Genomic DNA, 25462 nt, shown 5'->3' with positions numbered 1-25462 from the left:
TGAAAATACAAAGAAAATAAATTCATTCATATTTTCTTCTTGACCATAAACCTTTGTCTCCATATTTCAGATTACAAGTTAATTGTCATCTTCTTATAAACTCTTTGAAAATTGAAAGAAGTGAGGTTTTTCTCTTGATTTTTGTCAATGATTATAATCCCTAGGTAAAAGAGGAGCTGGTGATATGACAACTATATGAAAGATCTTGTTCAGTATTGAGAGAGAGAGAAATTAGGCAGCCTTAGAAGTAATTAAATCAAACAATGTAGATTCCATACATGACAGAGTAAACTTGGGGAAGATGGCTCAAGGAAACATTGGCATATCTACCTGAACAAAAAGCAGAGAAACAGTGCTACAACAAAGTCAGTCACGGGGCTCGGTCACTTTGTTGCAGCACCATTTTGGAAGTAAAGCTTGGCAAAAACTGGAAAAGGAATAAGAACAAAGTAGAAGAACCAGAATGAGATAAAAATGAAACCGAGATGTGGCATGAAGCATATGGGTCAGACAGGTTACTATTATGATTTTTTTGCTTGGACATTAAGATCTAACTTGATTTCCCAATTTATCCTTGACTAAAAAACTGAAATTGAGATTTCAGCAATGATCAAGTCATAAATCAAGTGGAATGAATGGGGATGATTGCTTCCATCCGTTCACCTCAGGGGTGGATATGTCAGTCATGAGAGAATCACGACTTCATATCCAGAGGTGGAGCTGGGGGTGTGGGGGGAGACAGTGACAGGTAGTGTCACTCCTTCTGTGACTGTTTATCATCATAAAATACCCAACTGTATGAAAACCTGAAGACTTAATGAATCAGAATCTTTTGGATCAAGCGACTCAAGAAGCTGAATTAATGACATTCACCATAAAACCCGAGAGGTTAACTTCTAATTCAATAATACTTTGAAAAGTTCTATGATCGATCTTCACTTAGCATGACTTGGGGAAATGAGAAAGAGAGAGAACCAGACTAAAAAGGGAGGAGGGACTCTAAAGAGTACCTCTGTGAGAGTGGAAAGGACTTGAACTTTGGAGGATGACCAGAGGTTTATTGGGTGCATATAGGAAAGAGGGATATATGTCAGGTATAGGGGATAGCTATAACAAAGGCTCAGAGATAAACAGATCAACACTCTTCAGGATATTCAAGTATCTGATAATAAAATACAGAGAGAAAATAAAGCAATATAAGAGGAGGGCCAAACTAGAATCCCAGATTAAAGAGTTATGTCCATATACTCTAGAAAAAACAGTCACAGAACATTTCTGAGGATTGCAAGACTAAATCAGATACAGTTAGGGAGAAGCCTTTTTTTTTTTTTTAATTTTTTTTTTTTTTTTGTATTTTTTCTGAAGCTGGAAACGGGGAGAGACAGTCAGACAGACTCCCGCATGCGCCCCACCGGGACCCACCCAGCACGCCCACCAGGGGCCACGCTCTGCCCACCAGGGGGCGATGCTCTGCCCCTCCGGGGTGTTGCCCCACCGCGACCAGAGCCACTCCAGCGCCTGGGGCAGAGGCCAAGGAGCCATCCCCAGCGCCTGGGCCATCCCTGCTCCAATGAAGCCCTGGCTGCGGGAGGGGAAGAGAGAGACAGAGAGGAAAGGGGGGAGGGGTGGAGAAGCAAATGGGCGCCTCTCCCACGTGCCCTGGCCGGGAATCGAACCCGGGTCCCCCACACGCCAGGCCGATGCTCCACCGCTGAGCCAACCGGCCAGGGCCCAGGAGAAGCCATTTTAGGTGAGATGCTCTGGGCCATTATAGATGGCTTTACTGGGTATAAAGGGATCAATTTAAGACAATCACAGAGAGAGTTACCTAGCATACAATTGGTTTTCCAGGCAGAGGCATTTGGAGTTTATTTCATTATATTTTGAGCATGATGATGACAGCATTGGACATTAAGATGGTAGCAATGTATATTTGAAAAAAAAATCTATGTGGAAGAGAAAAACTAGAAGACCTGAACTTTCTGTTAAATTATCTACTTCAGTGAATGGCACCCTAAGTCACATATTGCACCAAACAGTATATCTGCAAGTCATTCCACCCATGTTCTCACCAGCCACAGCCTTCCACATCCATAAAGATACTACTGATAATATCTAAAGTACATATTGTACAGTGCTCATCATGTGCCGGGAACCATTCTCTGTACTTTACACATCCTGACAACTCTCTTAGGCAGGCATTCATCTCATTTTGCAGACAAAAAAAAAAAAAAAACAACAACTGAGACTCAGGCTGACCAGGCGGTGGTGCAGTGGTTGGAGCACTGGCCTGGAACCCTGAGGACCCCAGGTTGAAACCCCGAGGTCAACAGTTTGAGCTCAGGCTCATCCGGCTTGAGCATGGGGTCACTGGCTTGAGTGAGGAATCATAGACATGACTCCATGGTTGCTAGGTTGAGCCCAAGGTCGCTGGCTTGAGGAAGGGGTTACTGGCTCGGCTGGAGCGCCCTGGATCAAGTCACATATGATAAAGCAATCAATGAACACCAAAGTGCCACAACAACAACTCGATGCTTCTCATCTCTTTCCCTTCCTGTCTGTCCCTCTCTCTCTCACAAACAAACAAAAACAAAGAAAGAAAAGAAACTGAGACTCAGAAAGGTAATACAACTTGTCCAGGGTCACAGAGCCAGTTCGAAGCAAGCCATTGTGCAAAACCACCCCCTAAATAATTTACAACTTAATCCTTTCCAATACACTTTCCCCCCACTAACCTAGTCTAAGATACTCTCAAATCTTACCTGTACTCCACAGCAGTCTCTGAATCAATGTTTCTGCCCTTACCCTTATTTCTTCTCCAGCCACTCTCCACTATCGCACCAGTTCTTCTACAATAAAAGCCACAGCCTTACTCCACCCTTAGGTGAATAAAATATTATCCACACAAAGATCCAATTGTACCATTTTTATTAATTCTCAATCACAGAGAGAAATTCAGGAAAATCAGTTACAGCTTGTCTTGGCTTTATAAATAGAGATATTAAGTGTTATTGATCCCTGGAGTTGAATAATCTATTATTCCTTCATCTCTACAGAGAAATCATTAATTTTGTTTTATTGAAGACATTTTTATCAGTCAAGGTCCTGTCAGAAGTCAGATGCCACATTCAAAGAGTGTGACTGAAGAGACACTGATGAAGGAACTGCTTAGAAAGAAGCAGGTGGGGTTAAGGAAAGCAGCAAGGACTGTGAAGGACCCTGGGTCTAGTGAGAGCTGGGAGACACAGCCCTAGCCTGGCCTGAAGGGACAGGAAGCAAGGATCTGGCAAGAAGCTATGAACAGAGAGGGCCACTAGCAGAGGCGGATTAAGGTTGGTTGAGGCCCCGGGCGCAGAAGAAAATATTGGGCTCCTTACATTAGAAAAAAGAGTAGAGTTGGGGTTTTGCAGAGCCCTTCAGAAGTCAGGGCCCAAGGTGCACGCCTGGTGCACCCACCATTTAATCTGCCTCTGGCCACGAGATAGAAGCCACTGCTGAGACAGAAAAACACAGCCATCGACAAACTGTGGCCGCTTAAAGGGAAAGCTAGGGAAATAGAGCCCTCAGCTTCTTTTTCTACAAACCAATCTCTCACTCTCTCTCTGGCCCACTGGCCTAATGGCATCAGGAAATGGAAGGTAAGAGAGCCCAGCTGCATCCATCTGAACAGCTCAGCTTGTAAGGAGCAGAGCAAGGCAGAGACTAGGTTAGAAAGTAAACATGGAAACAGAAATGGGGACTGCCCAGCACATTGTTTCCTTTATACATAACAATCTTGTTTTTGATGTACAATTATTTCAATGAAGGCCTATCTGAATGTACGAAATAAGCACCACATCTGACATTCATCAGCAGGAAGGCTTACTGGGCTTCTATTCCCCACTGCCTCATTGCTGGACTAGTCTTGCCTCAACACAGAATCAAGAATTTGGGCAGGTACAGACATGTATAAATGCTTATTACAAAAAAAAAAAATCCTAATGTAGAGCAAGAGCAGGTCATTGTATTCACCTTCCAGCAACATCAGTTTCTTTACTCCTCATGGCTTTTAAAATTGATCATCATCCTACTTTATTAACAATTTAAATTATTAGACAACATAGAAATGTAACACACACACACATACACATACAGACATATAGATCTGTGTGTCTGAATATTTTAACATTTTAAATCTGCTTTCCTCTATGTTACAGTCACATACAGTGAATGTGAGTTTACATAACCCTGGCTGGTGTCTGCCCTCCTCAGCTGGCACAGGAGACCCCTAAAGCTTGAAGAGGGTGAGTGAGTAGCAAAAGTGCATGTACTAAGGAAAACGTGGAAGCTGCAGTTACTGCTTACAGTGGCTGACCAACATAGAGTAATGTTGCATTAGACATTCGTTTCTGGAAAACAAACAAACAAAAATACTGCCTACACTGTAATCCCTAACAAAGAGCCTCTTCTTGAAGCTCTTTCTTGATAAAAGGACTGAGATGATGATTAAACATCACTTTACATGTACAGCTAACCCTTGAACAACACAGGTTTTATCTACACGGGTCCACTTATACGTTAATTTTTCCAATAAATACAGTCAGCCCTTCAGAGTCAAGGATTTGGTGTCCATAGACTCAACCATCAAAAACAGTATTTTCACATTCCCAACTACAGATTCCCTGGCAGATCAAAAATACTGTCTTTCACCCTCAGATGGTTTAATCGGTGTATGCCAAGAGTGTGCATTGTAGAGTCAGAAGTGGAGCCCTCACAGGGTAGCTCAGTGGCTTAGAGCGTCTTCCCCATACTCCAAGGTTGCAGGTTCCATCTTGGTCAGAGCCCATACAGGAATCAACCAATGAATGGATAAGTGGAATGACAAATCAATGTTTCTCTTCTCTCTCTCTCTCTTTCTCTCTCTCTCTCTCTCCTTTCCTGTCTCTTTCTAAAATAAATCAATAAAAATTTTAAGTTACGCGTGGATTTTTGACAGCACAGGATAGGTGCCCATACCCTCACATTGTTCAAGAGTCGAACATGCATGGCTTTTGATCTGAGCACTCCACAGTAGCAGAGAGGGACAAACTAAATCACCGTCTGGAAGACAATATGAATTCAGACACAAGTTCCAGATTTTCTCTGCATAGTGGTTGTTACCTGCTGTGAAATCCTGGAATTCCATCAACCCCTGGAAACTAATGATCAGCTGGGGGCAGTGCAAAGAAGTGTACAGAGGAGAAAACCACTTCTGAGAGAATCTAATGCTCTTCTTTCAGAGCATATGGCCAAAACTTACGCTAGTAGCATGCTGCTTTTGAAAGATTTTAAGTAACATAAGCCTGATTTTACAAGGTGCATACTATTGGAAGAGGCTCGTTCACACTGTACATTCCCACTGCCTGTACACCTGGAATAAATGGCAAATATGGATTCATAGGTCTGTCTGAGGAGCCATGTCCCTGATATGTACATATTTAGCTGGTTTTGATTTTTATTTACTTTTGTTTTTATGCTTCCAAGTACCGAATATGATAGGTAATAAACAACTATTAAAGAAAAGGCTTTGTACATAATATTTTCTTGAAGCAAGTTCACATTTAAAAATGACACAAAAGTGTACAAGCAAACAACCCCACTATTTTTGAAATATAAGTTGTGAATTGTTTTTGGAATCTTTGGCCCAGCTAACCAAGTAGGACTGCGGAGGATGAATTTTCGAGGGTGCTACATCCCCTGCGCAAGAAGAGAATTGTGACAACATTCAGTTAACGCTCACATTTTGTATAAACTGCAGAGCAGGTGTTACAAATATTTTTACTGATTTTTTTAAAATCTTTTTTTTTTTTTAGCAAGAGAAAGACAGTGAGACAGAGACAGAGAGGGACAGATAGGGACAGACAGGAAGGGAGAGAGATGAGAAGCATCAACTCTTCATTGCAGCACCTTTGTTATGCATCAATTGCTTGCTCATATGTGCCTTGACTAGGGGTTCCAGTTGAACCAGTGACCTTGGGCTCAAGCCAGCGACCATAGGGTCATGTGTATGATCCCATGCTCAAGCCAGTGACTCCATGCTCAAGCTGGTGAGCCTGCTCTCAAGCCAGATGAGCCTGTGCTCAAGCTGGTGACCTTGGAGTTTCAAACCTGGGTCTTTTGCATCACAGGCCGATGCTCTATCCACTGTGCCACTGCCTGGTCAGGCTGATTTTTTAAGTCTTAATTGCTTACTTGATAAATACTATATATGTCATAAGCCCATTAACAATCCATATTTGAAATGGTGTATATGTTATAAATCGGAGGGATTCACATGCCTAAGAGGAAACATCAGGCATGATAGGGTACAGACCAAGATTTGAAACAACAGGGAGAGAGTGGGTTCTACTCAAAAGCAGAAAGGATTGGCCCAGTGAAGTATAGGATTCAGGGAGAAGGGTGGATCCTTATTACATTCCAGCTGATAGTTGCCATTGTTAATACATCTCCCCCCACCTTTTTATTAAGAAAAAGAGAAAATGTATACTGAAACCTCCCTATTTTAGTGTTAGTGACTGATGCAAAAATACGTATGCATGCATTTGTACTCCCACCCCCAACAGCTGCAGGTGGACACAGGCCACCAACTGTTACCTGATTATATTGAATAGATAAAGGACATCATTCTTACATATGCAACTCTTATCTCAATCATCAGTCAATCTGAAATGATTTTGTTTGTACTGATTTTTAAGGTAACATTCTAGGCTTAAAATAAACAACATCCAGCAACAAACCTCCACAATGTCTTCCTCCCTTATATTTCATTCTGAATTGAGAAATTATTTAACTGATTGACTCATATATTTATAACATAAGCAAAGCAAGATTTTGTTGACATCACTAGGTTCAAGTGGACTCACTCAGTTATTATTATTGCTTGAACTCTGTTCTATTTAAGAACTACCTGAAGCCTGTACAGCTAGTTTAGTTTGTTATAACTGAATTTGTATGCCACAAGGGTTTATTTTCTTAAATATGTCTTATTAAAAGAAAAAATAGATAATATAGAAAGAAAGAAAGAGAAAGACACAAAAAGTGAAAGAGAGAAGGAAAAGAATGAAAGAAGAAAAGAAAAGAAAAGAAAAAAGAAAAGGAAAGAAAGAGAAGAAATAAAGAAAGGAGAGGAAAGAAATGGAGGGATGGGAACGGAAGGACAGAACAGAACAAGGAGGGCTGTCAGTTGGCTAGTGGAGGATTCAAGCGAACCTTCACAGATCCTGGCGTAGAAAGATAAGAGCTTCTGCCTGAGTTTCTCAAGGCTGGCAAGTCTTCCAAAGTTTCTCGCTTCTCACTAATGATCACAGTACTTTTTTATAAGATTCAAGTGTGCTTTCTTTTCTTTCACATATAAAAATAGGGGTGTTTATGGTCACTTAATAAGTTCTTGTTTCCTTTATCTTCTGACCTCTAAAAACTTTGTAAGTCATAAATACAGAGATGAAAGTCCCAACTTCACATAGTAAAGATGCTAAGTGACATGACCTAATTGTTGCCAGTGAATATGTATAATTTGGTATCAAAGATAGTTATAAATAAGTATAAAATCAAGACTCATAGCCCGCTACGTAATCTAGTTGATTGTTGCATAATAATCAACTAAAGCAAGGGAAATTGAGTGATTTACCCAAAGTCAATCCTTTGCACTTCAATGGGAGACTTAAATTTAGTCCAAAACACTATCTAAGAAGTGAAAAAAAATCCTCTATATTCAAAAGGAAGAAAATGGAGCAAATAAATTCAATGCACAAAGCAAATGTTTCAATAATATTCAAAGTGACATTTTTCTATTTTATTTTCTTGAAATAGCTACAGGAAAACCACTTGGGCCAGAAATATTAAGGCATAGCAATTTAAAAGGAAGAAGAGTAAAATCAATGCATCTATATCTACCTGTATATTTCATAAACAGTGATTCTAAACGAGTTCCAATTCTCTCATTTTTTATGAGTGAGTTACAGGTTACCTAATAAAAAATTAATTTATATTAAGGATCTTACATGTCAATTTGATTTATTTTTATATACCTAGATCTAAAATTGAAATACACTTTAGATATCATTATTAGTACTCTAACCATTTACAATATATTACTATATAATACCATTTCTAGTTGAGACATCTGCTGTCATAGATTGGGGTATGTGTCCGTGCTTTGAATAAGTGGGATATACAAAGAAATGCCAAAAAAGAAGAACACATCTTTCAAACAGTATTTACATAATGTCTCATAATTCGACACATTAAAACAATAATCTGAATATTTGGTTAATTTTAAGTTGGAAAAACAGAACTCCATTATGCCAATAAAAAAAGATAGGCTTAAACATACAGTATAAGTTTCTTCATCTATGACAAGGTACAACCAGAATAACTTGTATTCTCAAATAAATTTTAATTATAACACCATCAAAAAAAGAAAAGAAAAAAATCAAAGATATGTGATACTTAGACTCCAAAACCCATGTAAATGATTTATCAAAGAACCACATACAGGACAATTCCTTTCTGACATTTAAATATTTATGAATGAAATGAGGAAGCAATTAAAGCAGTTGTATTGAACAATATATTTCAGATTCTTTGCCTATCTAAATTCAGATATTTCTGAAAAGTAAAAAAAGACAGAAAGGTATTTTCTATAAAATAACTATCTACTTCTCAACTATGTAATATCTCTGTGTACATGAATAAGTTCTAGAGTGACTAATAAACTTGAGATAAAACTAACTTTATTGTAGTTTTGTAAAAAAATGTTTAATTATTTTCAACAACTTTATTGAGGTATAATTGCTATGCAAAGTGCTGCACATATTTAATGTGTACAATTGATAAGCTTGGACATATGCTAACACCTGTGACACCATAAAGGGAATAAACACTCAATATCTCCCAAAATTTCCTTGTGTCCTCTGTTTTGTGGGTATATGAGGTAAGGTCACTTAACATTTGCTCTTCCCTATAACAAATTTTGAAGTGTGCAATATCGCATTGTTAAATAGTCACTATGTTGTACATTAAAATGCTAGAATTTAGGCCCTGGCCGATTGGCTCAGTGGTAGAGTGTCAGCCTGGCGTGCAGGAGTCCCAGGTTCGATTCCCGGCCAGGGTACACAGGAGAAGCACCCATCTGCTTCTCCACCCCTCCCCCTCTCCTTCCTCTCTGTCTCTCTCTTCCCCTCCTACAGCCAAGGCTCCACTGGAGCAAAGTTTGCCGGGGTGCTGAGGATGGCTCTGTTGCCTCTGCCTCAGGCGCTAGAATGGCTCTGATTGTGGCAGAGCAATGCCCCAGGATGGGCAGAGCATTGCCCCCTGGTGGGCATGCCTGGTGGATCCTGGTCCAACGCATGCGGGAGTCTGACTGCCTCCCCGTTTACAGCTTCGGAAAAATACAAAAAAAAAAAAAAATGCTAGAATTTATTCACATAGTGGAACTGACACTTTATATAGACTGAGTAACAATTCTTCATTTTCTCCATAGTACCAAATTATCCAGCATTCTCATATTTGCATATATATGTAAGAAAGATTTGAAATCAGGCTCTCAGAGAGCCATCTGCACTCCCCCTTCACTGCAGCACTATTTACAATAGCCTAGACAAGGAAACAACCCAAGAGTTCCCAAGGATGAATGAAATGGATAAAGAAAGTGTGGTATATACATACAAAAGAACATTATTCAGCCTTTAAAAAGAAGGTATCCTTGCCATTTCCAACAACATGGGTAAACCTGGAGGTCTTGCTGGGATAAGCTAATCACAGAAGAACACCTACTGTGTGATTTCACTCCTATGAGTTATCTAAAGTAGTAAAATTCACAGAAGCAGAGAGTACAATTTTGGTTCAAGTGCTGCAGGGTGAGAAAAGTGAGCCAAAATTGTTTATATTCGAGGTTCAAAATGCAGGGTTTATTTATTTATTTATTTATTTATTTTCCTTTTTTTTAGTGTGGCCGGGGAACACAGGGACAGACAGAAAGGAAGAGAGATTAGAAGCATCAACTTATAGTTGCAGCACCTTAGTTGTTCATTGATTGCTTTCTCATATCTCTGTCTTGACCAGAGGGCTCCAGCTGAACCAGTGACCCCTTCCTCAAGCCAGTGACCTTCAGCTCAACCAGCAACCATGAGATAATGTCTATGATCCATTCTATGCTCAGGCTGGTGAGCCTGTGCTCAAGTCAGTGACCTCGGGGTTTTGAACCTGGGTCCTTAGTGTCCCAGGCCAATGCTCTATCCACTATACCACTGACCACCACCTGGTCAGGTAATGTAGTTCTTCTCAATACAAGGTAAGTTTACAAATCAGGAAGTTTTTTTTTTTACAATAAAAGTATTGTGAATTATAGTACTAATCCATGAAGAATTTCATTAAAGATCAATAAAATGGCATATTAATATTAAAGATAAACACATATAGCTGCATAAACAGGTATAAATTCTATAAAAATAATAAAAACAGCACTCCTTTCAACATTAAATAAAAAACATTTTTATAAAAATATACTCTTCTTATATGATGACATAATTCTTCAATCAAATGCTCACATTAGAAAGAAAATGTTATTTTCTGTATTTAGCCCTGAGCAATTTGATATGAAGCACACAAAAAAATAAAGTCAACAGAAAAATTACTATACATATCATTTTGCCAAGTAATAAAAGGTGCTAAAATACTGTGGAAACTAGTATTTTAACCTATTTGTATTGTTTAGTTTATAAACAGGCATCTAACAAAAGTTCTTTCAGAAAAATGGTCCTCTTGACACAAATGCCTTAAAATTTGTCTACTCTCTCACACCGCACCTCATACAGACATATTTTCTTTCTTTTTCTCAAATCACTTGACATTAATCCTGGGTTATTTCAATACTTGCCTAGAAAGCTACTTAGTATTGCTTGATTTTTGTTAACAAATTAGCCCACTGGGACTATAGAAGGGCGAGGCTAATTGGATTATGCAGTAATAAGATAAATAAAGACTATTTGCTTTATTTTGTATATGCTTAGTAATTTAACTAGATCATGATACCTTTGTCATCAGTGATTAAATTTGTCTATTAGTGAACTAATATTTAAATCTCAAACATTTCAAAAACAGTCCTTTCTTCTTTATAACTATTGACCACAGAACCAACCCTCATAGGTATATTTCAGCATAAATAAGTCAAACAATTTAACTAAGGAGATAAAAATAATGGAATAAAAAAAAAACAAAATCCAGTTATTCTCATGTCTGGTCATAATAAAAATCTTCAAAATGATTTGTGCCATGTCTACAAACATAAAATAATGATAGTAAGTTTGGCTACATGACCACTTTATCCCATAAATTCTGAAGTCAAGTCAAAATATCTCCATTAACTCTATGTGATTCTTATACAAGCCAGTCATATTCATTAAGCCTCAGTTTCCTTATCTGGAAAACTTAAGCCTAGACAATTCTGAAGTTTCCCTTAAGCGCCCATATTCAGTTAATCAGCAAATAGTTTGCATTCAGAAACTGGCCAAGTGACCAAACTTGTCTTACTTGTCAGTGTTGGCAATAGCATGGTCACACTACATTAGCAAAATTCAGACATATTGTTGAAGTCAAACAACATTAAAACAATGATAACACTGGCCTTTTGGGTCAGTGGTAGAGCGTTGGCCTGGCGTGCAGAAGTCCCGGGTTCGATTCCTGGTCAAGGCACACAGGAGAAGTGCCCATCTGCTCCTCCACCCCTCCCCCTCTCCTTCCTCTCTGTCTCTCTCTTCCCCTCCTGCAGCTGAGGCTCCATTGGAGCAAAGATGGCCCGGGAGCTGGGGATGGCTCCTTGGCCTCTGCCCCAGGCACGCTAGAGTGGCTAGAGTGGCTCTGGTCACAACAGAGCAACGCCCTGGAGGGGCAGAGCATCGCCCCCTGGTGGGCAGAGCGTCGCCCCTGGTGGGCGTGCCAGGTGGATCCCGGTCGGGCGCATGCGGGAGTCTGTCTGACTGTCTCTCCCCATATCCAGCTTCAGAAAAATGCAAAAAAAACACAAAAAAACAAAAAAAATGATAACAAAAATAATTTAAATACCCAATTTGAGATTATACCCAAAACTATAACCCTGTTAGGAAAAAGGACAACACATTTTCCTACACAGCTGAGAGGAAAATTTGGTCATCACCAAGTTGTAATCAAAGAAAAAGGTGTCAAGTCCTTTAAAAGAATTCAAGACTGAGAACAAAACCAGTTCAATACTATTGTAAAATATCTTTCTGTAAAGCCAGAAGTCATGGCCAGGGCCACCATCACAGCCACCTGGCCCATGCAGGTTCGCATCGGATTCGGACAGTCGGCAAAGAAACAACGGAGCCAAAAACTGGTGGGCCATAGTCTTTAATCCTAGCTTGCACCCGGCGGGCAAGTAAAAACACACACTGGGCTCCAAAACCCGCTCACATTCAGTGCTCACAAAGCTACTGACTTATCCGAGTTTCCTAGAATCAAAGGTTTCTAGCTCACCAGACTTATTCACCTCTGTTCCCCGTCTCCTTCCTTCTCCCTGAACAAACTCTGCACTAACTGGTTTCTCACTCAACACTCCGCCATCTTGGTTGCTTCTCCTGGCCTACTCCACGTGGCCTCCTTCTGCTCTCTGCTCTCTCATGCTAATCATCCCAGGAACCAAGAGTGTAAGCTCCCGTTCTGCCTCCATTTTATAGAGTAGAAATCCAAACCTTCAATCCATTATAAAAATAGGGAAGTCTCTAATACAGGGGTCCCCAAACTTTTTACACAGGGGGCCAGTTCACTGTCCCTCAGACCGTTGGAGGGCCGGACTATAAAAAAAACTATGAACAAATCCCTACACACACTGCACATATCTTATTTTAAAGTAAAAAAAAATGGGAACAAATACAATATTTAAAATAAAGAACAAGTAAATTTAAATCAACGAACTGACCAGTATCTCAATGGGAACTATGGGCCTGCTTTTGGCTAATGAGATGGTCAATGTCCGGTTCCATATTTGTCACTGCTAGCCATAACAGGTGATATGACGCGCTTCTGGAGCCGTGATGCGTGCATCCCACGTCACCGGAAGTAGTACTGTACGTGAGCCATGCTGCGCTTTGTGGCGCCGCCACATACAGTACTCCCGGAGCACAGGATGAGGATGGATCCTGTGCTCCTCTCACTGACCACCAATGAAAGAGGTGCCCCTATCGGAGGTGCAGCGGGGGCCGGATAAATGGCCTCAGGGGGCCGCATGTGGCCCGCAGGCCGTAGTTTGGGGACCCCTGCTCTAATACAAAGTCACTTCTCTGAGGCATGATTGGACTGTACCACCCCACATCAAAAAGGGTGGGAAAGGCTTAGTCCTAAAACCAAGCCCCAGGTTACAATGATCCTGCCTGCCCACAGCCCACAGAGACACACATTAATATCACCTGGGCAACGGCCTCCACGTGGGCAGCGCCATCTTTAACAAAGTGAGCATAATATATTTTATCTGCCCAACACTTTCAAAAAACATTGCTAGTCTTAGTTATAAAACTCAAAATTAAAATGAGGCCCTGGTCAACTGGCTCAGTGGTAGAGTGTTGACTTGGCGTGTGGAAGTCCCGGGATCAATTCCTGGTCAGAACACACAGGAGAAGTAACTATCTGCTTCTCTCCCCCTCCCGCAACTTCTCCCACCCCCCTCTCTCACTCCCTCTCTTCCCCTCCTGCAGCCATGACTCAATTGACTGGAGAACACTGGTCCCAGGCACTGAGGATCTCTGGGAAGCTTCTGCTTCAGGCACTAAAAAATAGCTCAGTTGCAAGCATGGCCCCAGATGGGCAGATCATCAGTCCCAGACGGGGGTTGCTGGGTGAATCCTGGCCAGGATGCCTGAGGGAGTTTGTTTCTCTCTCCCCTCCTCTCACTTAAATAAAATAATAATAATAATAATAATAATAACAACAACAATTAAAATGAATAACTGACTTAAGTAGATATAATATAGGCTATATTACATAGCCCTAGGTGTCTGGTAGGCTATATCATCTAGGTTTATACAGTATTTTACGTGTGACAAAAGTAAAAAATTAATTTTTTTCCAATACTTTTGAATTCAATTACATGTTAATATGTAGCTATGTTAGAAGCAGAAAAATGGCTCCCGGTATTAACTCTTAGGTTCGAGTCCAGGTCCCCTTCCCAAAAGCCTCAACTAGCCAGGTGGAACTTTAGGTGACTCAGCCCCAGGGCAGTTCCTGTGACTCTCCACCTGAGTGATCCTGATTGATATCTTACCTCCCCTGGACCCTGGGGTATCCTAACAGCTAGTCAGCCCCCATCACTTATCTGAACATTCTTTACCTAGCACCACCCTCCCTCCCCCATTGTTCAAATCACCACAGGTAACAGAAGCCCCCCCCCCTCCACCCCGCAAGAAATACAGCCAAACTCAGTCCTGTGTAAGATGAGGCTTTTCATCCTCCCACTGCTGATACCACCAGAATCTACGCCCATCTGTTCATAGATGCATAAAGAAACTGCTTGTAAAATTCACCAGGCCTGTGTGTCCCTCCTTTGGCGACCTGACATTGACCTTGGTTCAGCAACCTCATTTCTTCAGTTCTAGCTGAGAAGAGTTCAGAGCCACAACTCAAATCATAAGAGAAAGTTTATTTAGGGAGTCGCAAGGGTAGAAAAAATGGGCTCAGGAAACAAGTTACAGAGACACAAGAGAGAGAGAAACAGAGATTTACCTAAGGAGGTGAACGAGAAAGGAGAGGTTCAGGCATGCTGGGATTGAAGGGAGAAAACCCTGGGGGGAGCACTTGATCTTGATGTCAGCTGTGGTTACTCCATTTGATTTTTTTAAATTTAATTTATTATGTTTATATAGATTCTAGTGTCGCCCCGAATGCATCTCTTCTTCCCCCGTATTCCCCTCAACATCTCCCTTGTCCCCTTCCCAAAATCTCCCTCCTCCCTTCCCTTCAGGTTTATCCCATCAGATTTTGCTGCCTCCCTAGGCCAGGAGCTGAAACACAGCTGAGGACTAGATGTCATCTCCAGGAGTTAATGCTTAAGGAACTGGCCCAGCAAGGGCTTATAGTTTTGCTTGTTGCTAGGCCCCCAGGGCTCTGTGCCCTGGTGAGCCTCTACACCTGGCCCATGGTTCCCACTCTGCTTATGCCTACCTTAACTGCCTACTACATTTATAGCAAAATTAAAACAGAGTAAGATTTATGTTTTATCTCAAGTTACAGCAAATATCAAGTCTTGATGTTTAGCTATGTCATAATCTAATGATCTTGTCATTTCTATTTGTTTCAACAATATGAATTTTTGTTTTAGTAACATAACAATTATAGAATAACTGATAAATGTTACTGAGTTTAATTGTGGTTCTTCCACTAGTGGTTGGCTAAACAAAAAATAAGTGTTCTTCCCTTATTCCTCCCAATCTCCATACTCAACGTTGATGCTCACACATGCCTAGCTAATGCCATTATTTAACAAAATAAAATTATTTCACAGGTAAAATGATTCTAAATTTATTTTAATGAGCAATATATGTTAAAATTAAATTTCATTTTGACTTGATAAGTAAATGAGAGACCATCCTGAGCCTATATTTTAAAATATGCCTTATATTATTAGGTATTGTAGTTTGTATTTAAAAATGACTTCTTATTTATTTCCAGGTGACAAACAGGTATTATTTCTGGTTGCCTATGTATTTTAAGCTATGGTTAAGATACTCTCTCTAGCAAAATGTTGGTGTCCAGAATTTGGTGGAATCACATCTCTCAACTGAGATGATTATGACCAACTAAATACAAGTCTATAATAGAATTGTGAATAATCATACTTAAAAGGTAATGTCTAGAAATATTTGAAATCTTCAAATGATATATAAAAACAAAGCAAAGCACGTCCTAGTTTTTTGAAGAAGAGCTCTATAGCAGTCTTACTGCAGAAAAAGCAAAAATGAAAAAATACATTAGTTGTCTAAATTTGATATATACTGGGTCTGTTTTCAAATCAGTCACGTAAACTTAACTCACCTTCATGATGAATACAAATTATAATTATGTACATACATTTTAAAAATCACTTTAACAGAAAATTTGCATCTTAAGGGGATCATATCTATTTTATATAGTGTCTTTTTTAAATGCAAGGTTCTGGTGTAAGATAACAGAGTTATGAAATTTTATTTACTGCTGCCTGACCTGTGATGGTGCAGTGAATAAAGCGTCGACCTGGAATTCTGAGGTCCCCGGTTCGAAACCATGCACTTGTCTGGTCAAAGCACATATGGGAGTTGATGCTTCCTGCTCCTCCCTCCTTTCTCTCTCTCTCTCTCTCTCTCTCTCTCTCTCTCTCACTCCCTCTCTACTCTAAAATGAATAAATAAAATATAAGTAAATAAATAAATTTTATTTACTGCTTTTATAAATACAGGAAAGTCACTAAACTTCCCTAAGTATTAGTTTCCTCACCAGTAAAAGGATCTCATAGGAATAAGAGGATTAATGAAATAATCCCTTTAAATTCCACAGATAGTGTTTATATTTAAATTTGTATTTAAATAAATTATTTTTAATATCGTTCATTATTTCAAGGCTACAGACAAATAAAAATTAGATTACCCGAATTGAGTATATTTTGCTGACGTGTAAGCAAAGTAAACATTTTACTGCTGTTCTCTTGCCGCATTTAGAGTATCAGAACTTGGGCAATGGCATGATTGATAATTGAAATAGAATTAAATGTAAGGGACTGTGAATGCTCAGAAAACTGAGAAAAGAAACAGAAAATGGAGAGTGGTAGTAAAGAAAATTGCATCCTCATAATTATTTTATGAAGTTGGCATTTTTTCCTATATAGTAGGTTAAGGAACTTATTCTACATTACAAAATTAGAAAGCCTTAATAGTATGTAATCACAAATTATTTTATTTAAATTAAAATGTCACTTTGAATCATTGCCTTAGACAATTATTTAGGATTTTGGCATCTTAGGGTTTAAAGAAATAGCTCTTTTATTAATGCAGTGACTTAAAAATGGTACATACTTAAGATCTCAGCCTAAATGTAATAATCACCTCAAAGAAAAGCAAGTACCCTTAAGATCTCCACCACATCATACAGTATGCTTCTTTAGTGTAGTTATTAATAATGGAGTTACTATCTTTATTTCTTTTTTATTATTTTTTGCTTATTTACTTATTTTCTGTTTCCAAGTACAAATTAATTTGAGATTATTTTCAGATTTCTCACTATTTTTTGTACAGTACCCAGAACAGTGCTCATACCAGTATATGCACAATAAATATTTTTTAATAAATGACTATATTCCTTTCATTAGTCCCTTTCACATTCATGTCAATATAGAAAAAAAAGAAATATAAAGGGTAGGGTAAAAGTAGGTTTATAATCACAAGTATGTGAAACACAGTTTATTCTTGTGTTATTATTTATTAATCATTGTATCATTTCCATATAAACAACTACTATATAAACCTGTTTTGGCCACACCTTGTACATCTATCTGCTTGGATAGTCTTCCTTTTCACCAGAAGCAAAACTATAAATGTTCATTCTATCCTGAAATCTGATTCCATTTACATTTTAAACTCTAATACTAGTTATTAATGTGACATTAAATTATACTGATTGTTTTTCTTTAAATTATATTATTCACTCAACTACTCTAAAAAATAAGCAGAAAAATAAAAGTATAAAATTAAAGAAAGGTAAAATGTGTAAAATGCCAATAGAGAGTATGTTAAATTAGTAAGTAAGTCTACATGTCCAAACTGATTTGTTTTTGTAAAACTTTAGTAACGATGACTCTTCAAAGTGTAGTATAGACATACCACAAAAACGTATTATTCAGAAATATTACTCTTAAAGCATCTCCTGAAAGAATCATATTAGTTCCAAACATTTCATTTGATATTTAACATTCTCTTGTTTATAGAAGCATTCTCTACCTACTGTACTTGCAACCTGGAGAAACTTCAGTTACAACCTGACAAGAGGTAGTTTGGGTGCCACTTACAGGTTGAAGAATTTGGTTTCATTTCAGGAGAAAATGGAGAAAAGTAGACACTAGCTTGCCTTACTGGCCATTTTTCTTTCTGATCAATGTTGACACAAATTTGCTTACAAATTAGAGCTTCTATCTTTCCAACTAATTTGGCAAGAATAACAAAGTCTCATGCCAGTTGAATAAAAAGAGAAAAGAGATAGGGGAACAAAGACATAAAGAATGGGAAGGAAAAGAAACATTTTTTAAATTTCTCAAAATATGAATATATAAATACTGGCCACTGATAATATAGAACTGTTTATTGTGAAAGGAGCAACAAAAATAAAACTGGGAGAAATCAGGAAGAACTTTGGTGAACTAAGAGAAAAAGAAATGATAAAAAGAAAAGAGGACAAAGTAAGTTGTTCAGATGGTGAGCATTGTTTAGGTGCCATCAACAACTTTTCCCTTAGCTTCACAATCTGTGATGTTACATGCTCTCTAACATCATGTGCTCAATAGCACATGACCAATGTATGTATATTATTGTATAATTACACTATAGGAGACTGTAAGAAAGAAACATGTCACTGCATTCCCTACTTTATTGTGGAATAAGGTAATCTATAAATGCTCGTTTTTAAAATGTCTCCTCTAGCCTGACCAGGTGGTGGCGCAGTGGATAGAGCATCTGACTGGGAAGCCTAGGACTCAGGTTCAAAACTCTGAGGTCACCAGCTTGAGCACAGGCTCATCTGGTTTGAGCAAGGCTCACCAGCTTGAGCCCAAGGTCACTGGCTTAAGTAAGGGGTCATTTGGTCTGCTGTAGCCCCCCAGTCAAGGCACATATGAGAAAGCAATTAATGAACAACTAAAGTGTTGTAGCAAAAAATTGATGCTTCTCATCTCTTTCCCTTCCTATCTTTCTGTCCCTATCTGTCTCTTTCTCTGTCTCTGTCACAAAAAGAATAAATAAATAAAGTAAAATAAAATAAAATGTCTCTTCCATTCCTGGCTGGTGGTGCAGTGGATAGAGCATTGCTCCAGAGCACTGAGGTTGCCAGTTCAATCCCAGAGCCACTAGTTTCAGTCCACAATTTCTGGCTCCATCCCAAGGTTACCAGTTCAACCCAGGTCAAGGCACATATGAGAAGCAATCAATGGGTGCAAAACTAGATGGAGCAACAAATTGATGCATCTCTCTCTCTCTCTCTCTTTTCCTTCCCATCCCACCATCTCCCTTACTCTTTCTCTCTCTCAAAAAAAAATACATAAAAAAATATATATATTTAATTAAATATCTCAGGTCCTTACAATTAGTTAAATTGAAGCAGTAATCAAAACACACCCATGAAACAAATGTCCTGGACCAAATGGCTTTACAGGTGAATTTTAACAAACATTCAAGTAAGAATGAACACCTATCCTTCTTAAATATTCCAAAAAATTCAAGAGGAAGGAAGACTCCCAGGCTTATTTTAAGAGGCAAGCATTGTCATAATTGAAGAGTGAATAAAGACACTGCAATGAAAGAAAATTACAGGCCAATATTCCTGGTGAACATAGATGCTAAAATCCTCCACAAAATATTAGCAAACCAGACCCAGCCATATATTAAAAGATAATATACCATGATCAAGTGGGATTTACTCCAGGTATGCAAGGCTGGTATAATATCCAGAAATCAATAATGTGATAAAGCACAGAAACAAAATGAAAGATAAAAACCACATCATCATATCAATAGATGCAAAAAGAAGCATTTGATAAAATCCAGTATGCATTTAAAACAAAAACTCTCAGTAAAGTGGGAATAGAGGAAATATAGCTCAATGTAATGAAGGCCATGTATGCCAAACCCATAGTCAACATCATACTCAACATCATTCCCCTTAAGATCAGGAACAAGACAGTACTATCTGCTTTTACCACTCTTATTCAACATAGTACTGGAAGTCTTAGCCACACAGCAATCAGACAGAAGAAAAAATAAAAAGCATCCAAATTGGCAAAAAAAATAAGTAAACTGTGATTATTTGCAGATGATGTGATACAGTGGTACCTTGAGATATAAATTTTATTAATTTGTTCTGTAACCGAGCTCGTAAGTCAGTCAACTTGTATATCAAACTGGCGATACTGGACCCGTGCGCCAACGTGCCAACTAGCAGCAGCTTCCCGAATCACGACTCATATCTTGGAATTTTGCTCAGATCTCAAAAAAATATATGGACTGAGTTGAAGCTTGTATCTTAAAAAATTCATATGTTGGTCTGTTTGTATCTCAAGGTACCACTGTACTGTATATAGCAAACTCTCAAGATTCCATCAGAAAATACTAGAACTAATAAATGAATTCAATAAAGCAATAAGATACAAAATAAATATCTTAAAATCAATTGTATTTTTTTTTTTTTGTATTTGTCCCAAGTTGGAAGCAGGGAGGCAGTCAGATAGACTTCCGCATGAGCCAACCGGGATCCACCCAGCATGCCCACTAGGGGGCGATGCTCTGCCCATTCGAGGCATTGCTCCATTGTGGGGAGCCATTCTAGCACCTGAAGCAGAGGGCACAGAGCCGTCCTCAGCACCCAGGCCAACTCTGCTCTAGTGGAGCCTTGCCTGCAGGAGGGGAAGAGAGAGACAGAGAGGAAGGAGAGGGGAAAGGGTGGAGAAACAGATGGGCGCTTCTCCTGTGTGCCCTGGCTGGGAATCGAACCCAGGACTTCCACACGCCAGGCCAATGCTCTACTGCTGAGCCACCGGCCAGGGCCTTAACTGCATTTTTTTCTTTTTTTTTTTTAATTTTTTAATTCATTTTAGAGAGGAGAGAGAAAGGGAGAGAGAGAGAGAGACAGAGAGGGAGAGAGAGAGGAGAGAGAGACAGAGAGAGAAGGTGGGGAGGAGCTGGAAGCATCAACTCCCATATGTGCCTTGACCAGGCAAGCCCAGGGTTTCGAACCGGCAACTTCAGCATTTCCAGGTCGACGCTTTATCCACTGCGCCACCACAGGTCAGGCTTAACTGCATTTTTATACACCAATAATTAACTATCAAAAAGGGAAACTAAGAAAATAATCCCATTCGCAATTGTTTCAAAAAGAATAAAATATCCAGGAATATATTTAACCAAGGATGTAAAAGACCTGTACTTGGCAAATTATAAGACACTGAAGAAAGAAATCAAAGATACAAATAAATGAAAGCACATACCATGCTCATTAATAGGAAGAATTAACATCATTAAAATGTCCATTTACCCAAAGAAATCTATAGATTCAATGTAATTCTTATCAAGATACCAATGGTATATTTCACAGAACTAGAACAAGTATTCCAAAAACAAAATATTTGAAACCACAAAATATTCTGAATAGCAACAGAAATCTTGAGAAAGAAAAGCAAAGTTGGAGGAATAATCATCAGAGAAATGCAAATTAAAAATCACAATGAGATATCACCTCATACCTGTCAGAATGGCTTTCATCAATAAATCAACAAACAAGTGCTGACAGAGATATGGAGAAAAAGAAACCCTCATGCACTGTTAGTGGGAATGCACACTGGTGCAGCCACTGTGGCAAACAGTATGTAGCTACCTCAAAAAATTAAAAATGGGACTGCCTTATCACCCAGCAATTCCACTTTTGGGAATTTATCCAAAGAAACTCAAAGTATTGATTCAAAAGTATATACCCACCTCCATGTTCACTGCAGTGTTATGTACAACAGTCAAGATTTGTGCCTATTAGTAGATGAATGAATTAAAAAATGTGGTACATTTTACATGATGGAATACTATGCAGCCATAAAAATGATGGACACCTCACATTTTGCAAAGCATGGACGGACCTGGAGATCATTATGCTAAGTGAAATAAACCAGTCAGAGAAAGACAAATGCCACATGACCTCACTCATATGTGGAATCTAATGAGCAAAATGAACTAATAGAATGTCTCAGGCCTACATAATATGATTATTTATTTACACGTACATCAAAACACTACACTGTCATTTCTATTACACAGTATGACTTTTCCTTTGAGAGCTGGTTACATGATTGTATAATACAACAGAAAAAACTTTGTTCTGAAAGTATCTTATAATTATTTGTATGTTTATTTTTAAAAAAATAATCTAGGAAAGAAAACACTGACTGGTTGGCTCAGCAGTAGAGCATCAGCCCAGTGTGAGGAAGTTCCAGATTTGATTCCCAGCTTGGGCGCACAAGAGAAGCACCCATGTGCTTCTGCACACTTCCCCTCTCCTTTCTCTTTATCTCTCTCTTCCCTTCCCGCAGTCAAGGCTCCATTGGAGCAAAGATGGCCCGGGCACTGAGGATGGCTCCATGGCCTCTGCCTCAGGTGCTAGAATGGCTCCATTTGCAACAGAGCAATGCCCCAGACAGGCAGAGCATTGCTCCCTGGTGGGCATGGCGGGTGGATCCTAGTCGGGCACATGCGGGAGTCTGTCTGACTCCTCACTTCTCACTTCAAAAAAATACAAAAAAATGATTACAATAAAAATAAAAAATAATCTTGGAAAGTCAAAACTGGTTTTCAATAGCTGTTGTGCCCAAATTACATATTAGTTTTTAATTAGCATGCCATCAAACTAGTTCATGAGTATTACAGTGAATGAGATTTCATTGTATTTGGTAAGGTCTGCTTTAAACAGTTTGTATAAGCTTATGGAAGCCATTTTATTGTCTAGTAAAATGTATTAAATATGTAGCTTCTGAAAAACTCTGTTAAGAGCTACATGGTAGCAGAAGGAAAATGTTGTTAAAAAGACATAAGGTGTATCTGAGTTGACTATATATCCTGCTAGTGACATATATGTAAGTGAGCTAAAAAGTCTTTGTGTGTTCCCAATATTAATCCTAAGCATAAAAAAAGATCACATTCTCACTGATTTATGCAAATTTATAGTGCAGTTAAATAAGAATAAGATTTATTAAGGGCTTCATAGCTTATAAAGCTTTCAAGCCCTGCAAGAGAAATGGATTTGACATATTTACTAGATTTTGGCTTTAAAACACAATAGTAAAAATAGTGATTACATCCTGAATTCATCCTAAATGGCTTATACAAATTTATGGGCTCTGATACTAGTGCCTACCTATTACTCAGAAGTCCATTGACTGACTGTGTAAAGCAGAGAACCAAACTGTGCTTTGCCCTATAGTAAAGTGATATCAAAGTCTCAATTCATTGTTTTCTGAAAGCCATTAATATTAGTCTCTGTCTCTAAAAAGACATTATTAAACCAAGTTGTATGTTTGGAAGTATAACCTAAGGCAATGTTCACATAATATGTAAGCAATTACATCTAGGAAAAGAGTTGCTTAGGCCAGTTGGTAAACAGAGGCAGCCATTTTATTAGTCAGTCTGTCAAGTCAAGAGTCCCATGGAGGTATAGTTGTAGGTTCATACATGTCTCAAAATTCTCCCTACAACATGGCAGTTTCTTTGTTTAGAAATAAAAGGTTGACTCAAATACGGATATTTCACAGAAGCATTATAATTCAAAAGACACTTTATAAGATCGTGTGAACCATTTACAAATGGATGAAATTTAATAGTGAGTATCCTCATTCCTAAAACATGGTGTTAAGAAACACTAAGGGCATATATTATTGTTCATATGATGTACTGGTTCCCAAAATTCTAATTTAATTAACAGAGGGCAATTAGCCATTACTTTCACTAGGAGTTATATATTTTGAGAATTTGTTTGAGTCTATTAAATATTTAAGGAGAACAAAAAAATGTGTCTACTTTATTCTGGCTGAAATTAATTACTAGTAATAAAGTCACATCTTTTACAGGGTACAGTCAATTTAAAATGGGCTATACTGTCTTCATTTGTCATCGTCCAGACTTCAGAGTTCACCGGTTTATATATCATCTTCAGGGCACATATCAGACTATAGGACCTGGCGTGAGCAGTTGTAATATAAAATGCTATTTGGGGATATTATACTTTTAGTAGTTTAATTTTTACTAGATAGAAACTAATTTAATATTATTAAAGGAAATTTCATGTTTTTCATCAAGAGGGGACATAAGTAAAAAAATTTTTTTCAATAAAGTACACTTTATAATAGACCTTAAAACTTTTGCCTGACCTGTGGTGGTGCAGTGGATAAAATGCCAACCTGCTACGCTGAGGTCGTCAGATTGAAACCCCGGGCTTGCCTGGTCAAGGCACATATGAGAAGCAAGCACTGCTCCTTCCTCTTCCCTTTCTTTCTCTCTATCCTCTTTTTTAAATCAATAAATAAAATCTTTAAAACAACTTTTATAACTAAGAAAGCAAGATTGTGAGACTGCCTTGCACTTCCCTAAGCATCTGTCCATATACACATATAGTAATCTTTGTATACACATAGGTACTTCCCCTGCTAGTGACAATACTGCTAATTTTCAACCAATATCATGACACATAGTTTTGAAAAATAATAGTATTTATGAAATATGTACCTTCTAAAAATAGATATACAGGTAACAAAATATTTGATTTGGAATTTTATTTATGTGTGGAATAGATCATCATAATTCCTGTTCTATAGGTGAGGAAACAGAAGTTTATAAGCTAGTGAGTAATGGAGCTAAGATTCAAACCTTGGATTCCCTCACTTCACAGCTCAAGTTCTTATCATCTCTACTGTCTCCCATTGAGTAATCCAGAACTGGAGAAACATACTGCTTTCAAAATATTGTTTCCTTATATCTGTAGGTGAAAGTGGTGGTGTGTTTCCTCCGAAGGGAGTAGGGAATAAGGTTAAATATTTTACTAGGAAGAACTCCATCATGGGACAATGTGGAGTCTCATAAAGGTGCTGACCTGGGGAGAACTGTTTCAGGTGGACCTACAGTTTGGAGAGTGGGCAGTTGTGATTGAGGGTATTCTTTTAAGAATGTAAACTATCTGAGGCTGTGTTTACTCCACTCACAGGCAGAAAGTAAACAGCTACCCATAGGAGACTTCATGGAAAGAGATCTGGATTTAAGTGGCCTTGGAGGGGCCATACACAATAGAGGAAGTAAATTCTTATCCATAGTGTACTTCTCTTTTATAATCCATAAGAAGCTTCCTTAAAGACTCAAAGGCTAGGTTCTGCTGTGAGGGAATGAAAGGGGTTTATTTCATTCTAGGACAAGTTTGTGAAAACAACATCCTTTTCTTTGAAACCAGAGGAGTGGGACAAGAAAAGGCAGCTTTGCTAGCAGAACACTACCTGAGGGAGCCAGCTGCAGAGGGGAAAGTGGGCAGCATGACCAGGAGGCCAGGGAAGGATCCTAAGGATTTCTTACTTAGATGAGGAGGCCAAAAGATTGGGGGCACCTGCTCAAGACGTGGCTGATGGACGAATGAAATGGCTGAGGTAAGGTCTTCTGGGAAGGTCTGATGCCATCAAAAGGAAATATGA

At 38.6% G+C, this 25462-nt stretch overlaps 1 protein-coding gene across 1 annotated transcript in view; it reads right to left on the bottom strand.

Annotated features, from left to right (window-relative positions):
• The window catches only part of MDGA2 (MAM domain containing glycosylphosphatidylinositol anchor 2), a 1032115-nt gene that overhangs the window by 627781 nt on the left and 378872 nt on the right, over nucleotides 1-25462 (bottom strand). The window lies entirely within an intron of this gene.

The sequence above is a fragment of the Saccopteryx bilineata genome, chromosome 4 (genome assembly GCF_036850765.1).
Source record: "Saccopteryx bilineata isolate mSacBil1 chromosome 4, mSacBil1_pri_phased_curated, whole genome shotgun sequence".
In the NCBI taxonomy this organism is placed as follows: Eukaryota; Metazoa; Chordata; class Mammalia; order Chiroptera; family Emballonuridae; genus Saccopteryx; species Saccopteryx bilineata.
The sequence above is the reverse complement of the archived record's forward strand: the minus strand, read 5'-3'. Positions and strand labels throughout refer to the sequence as shown.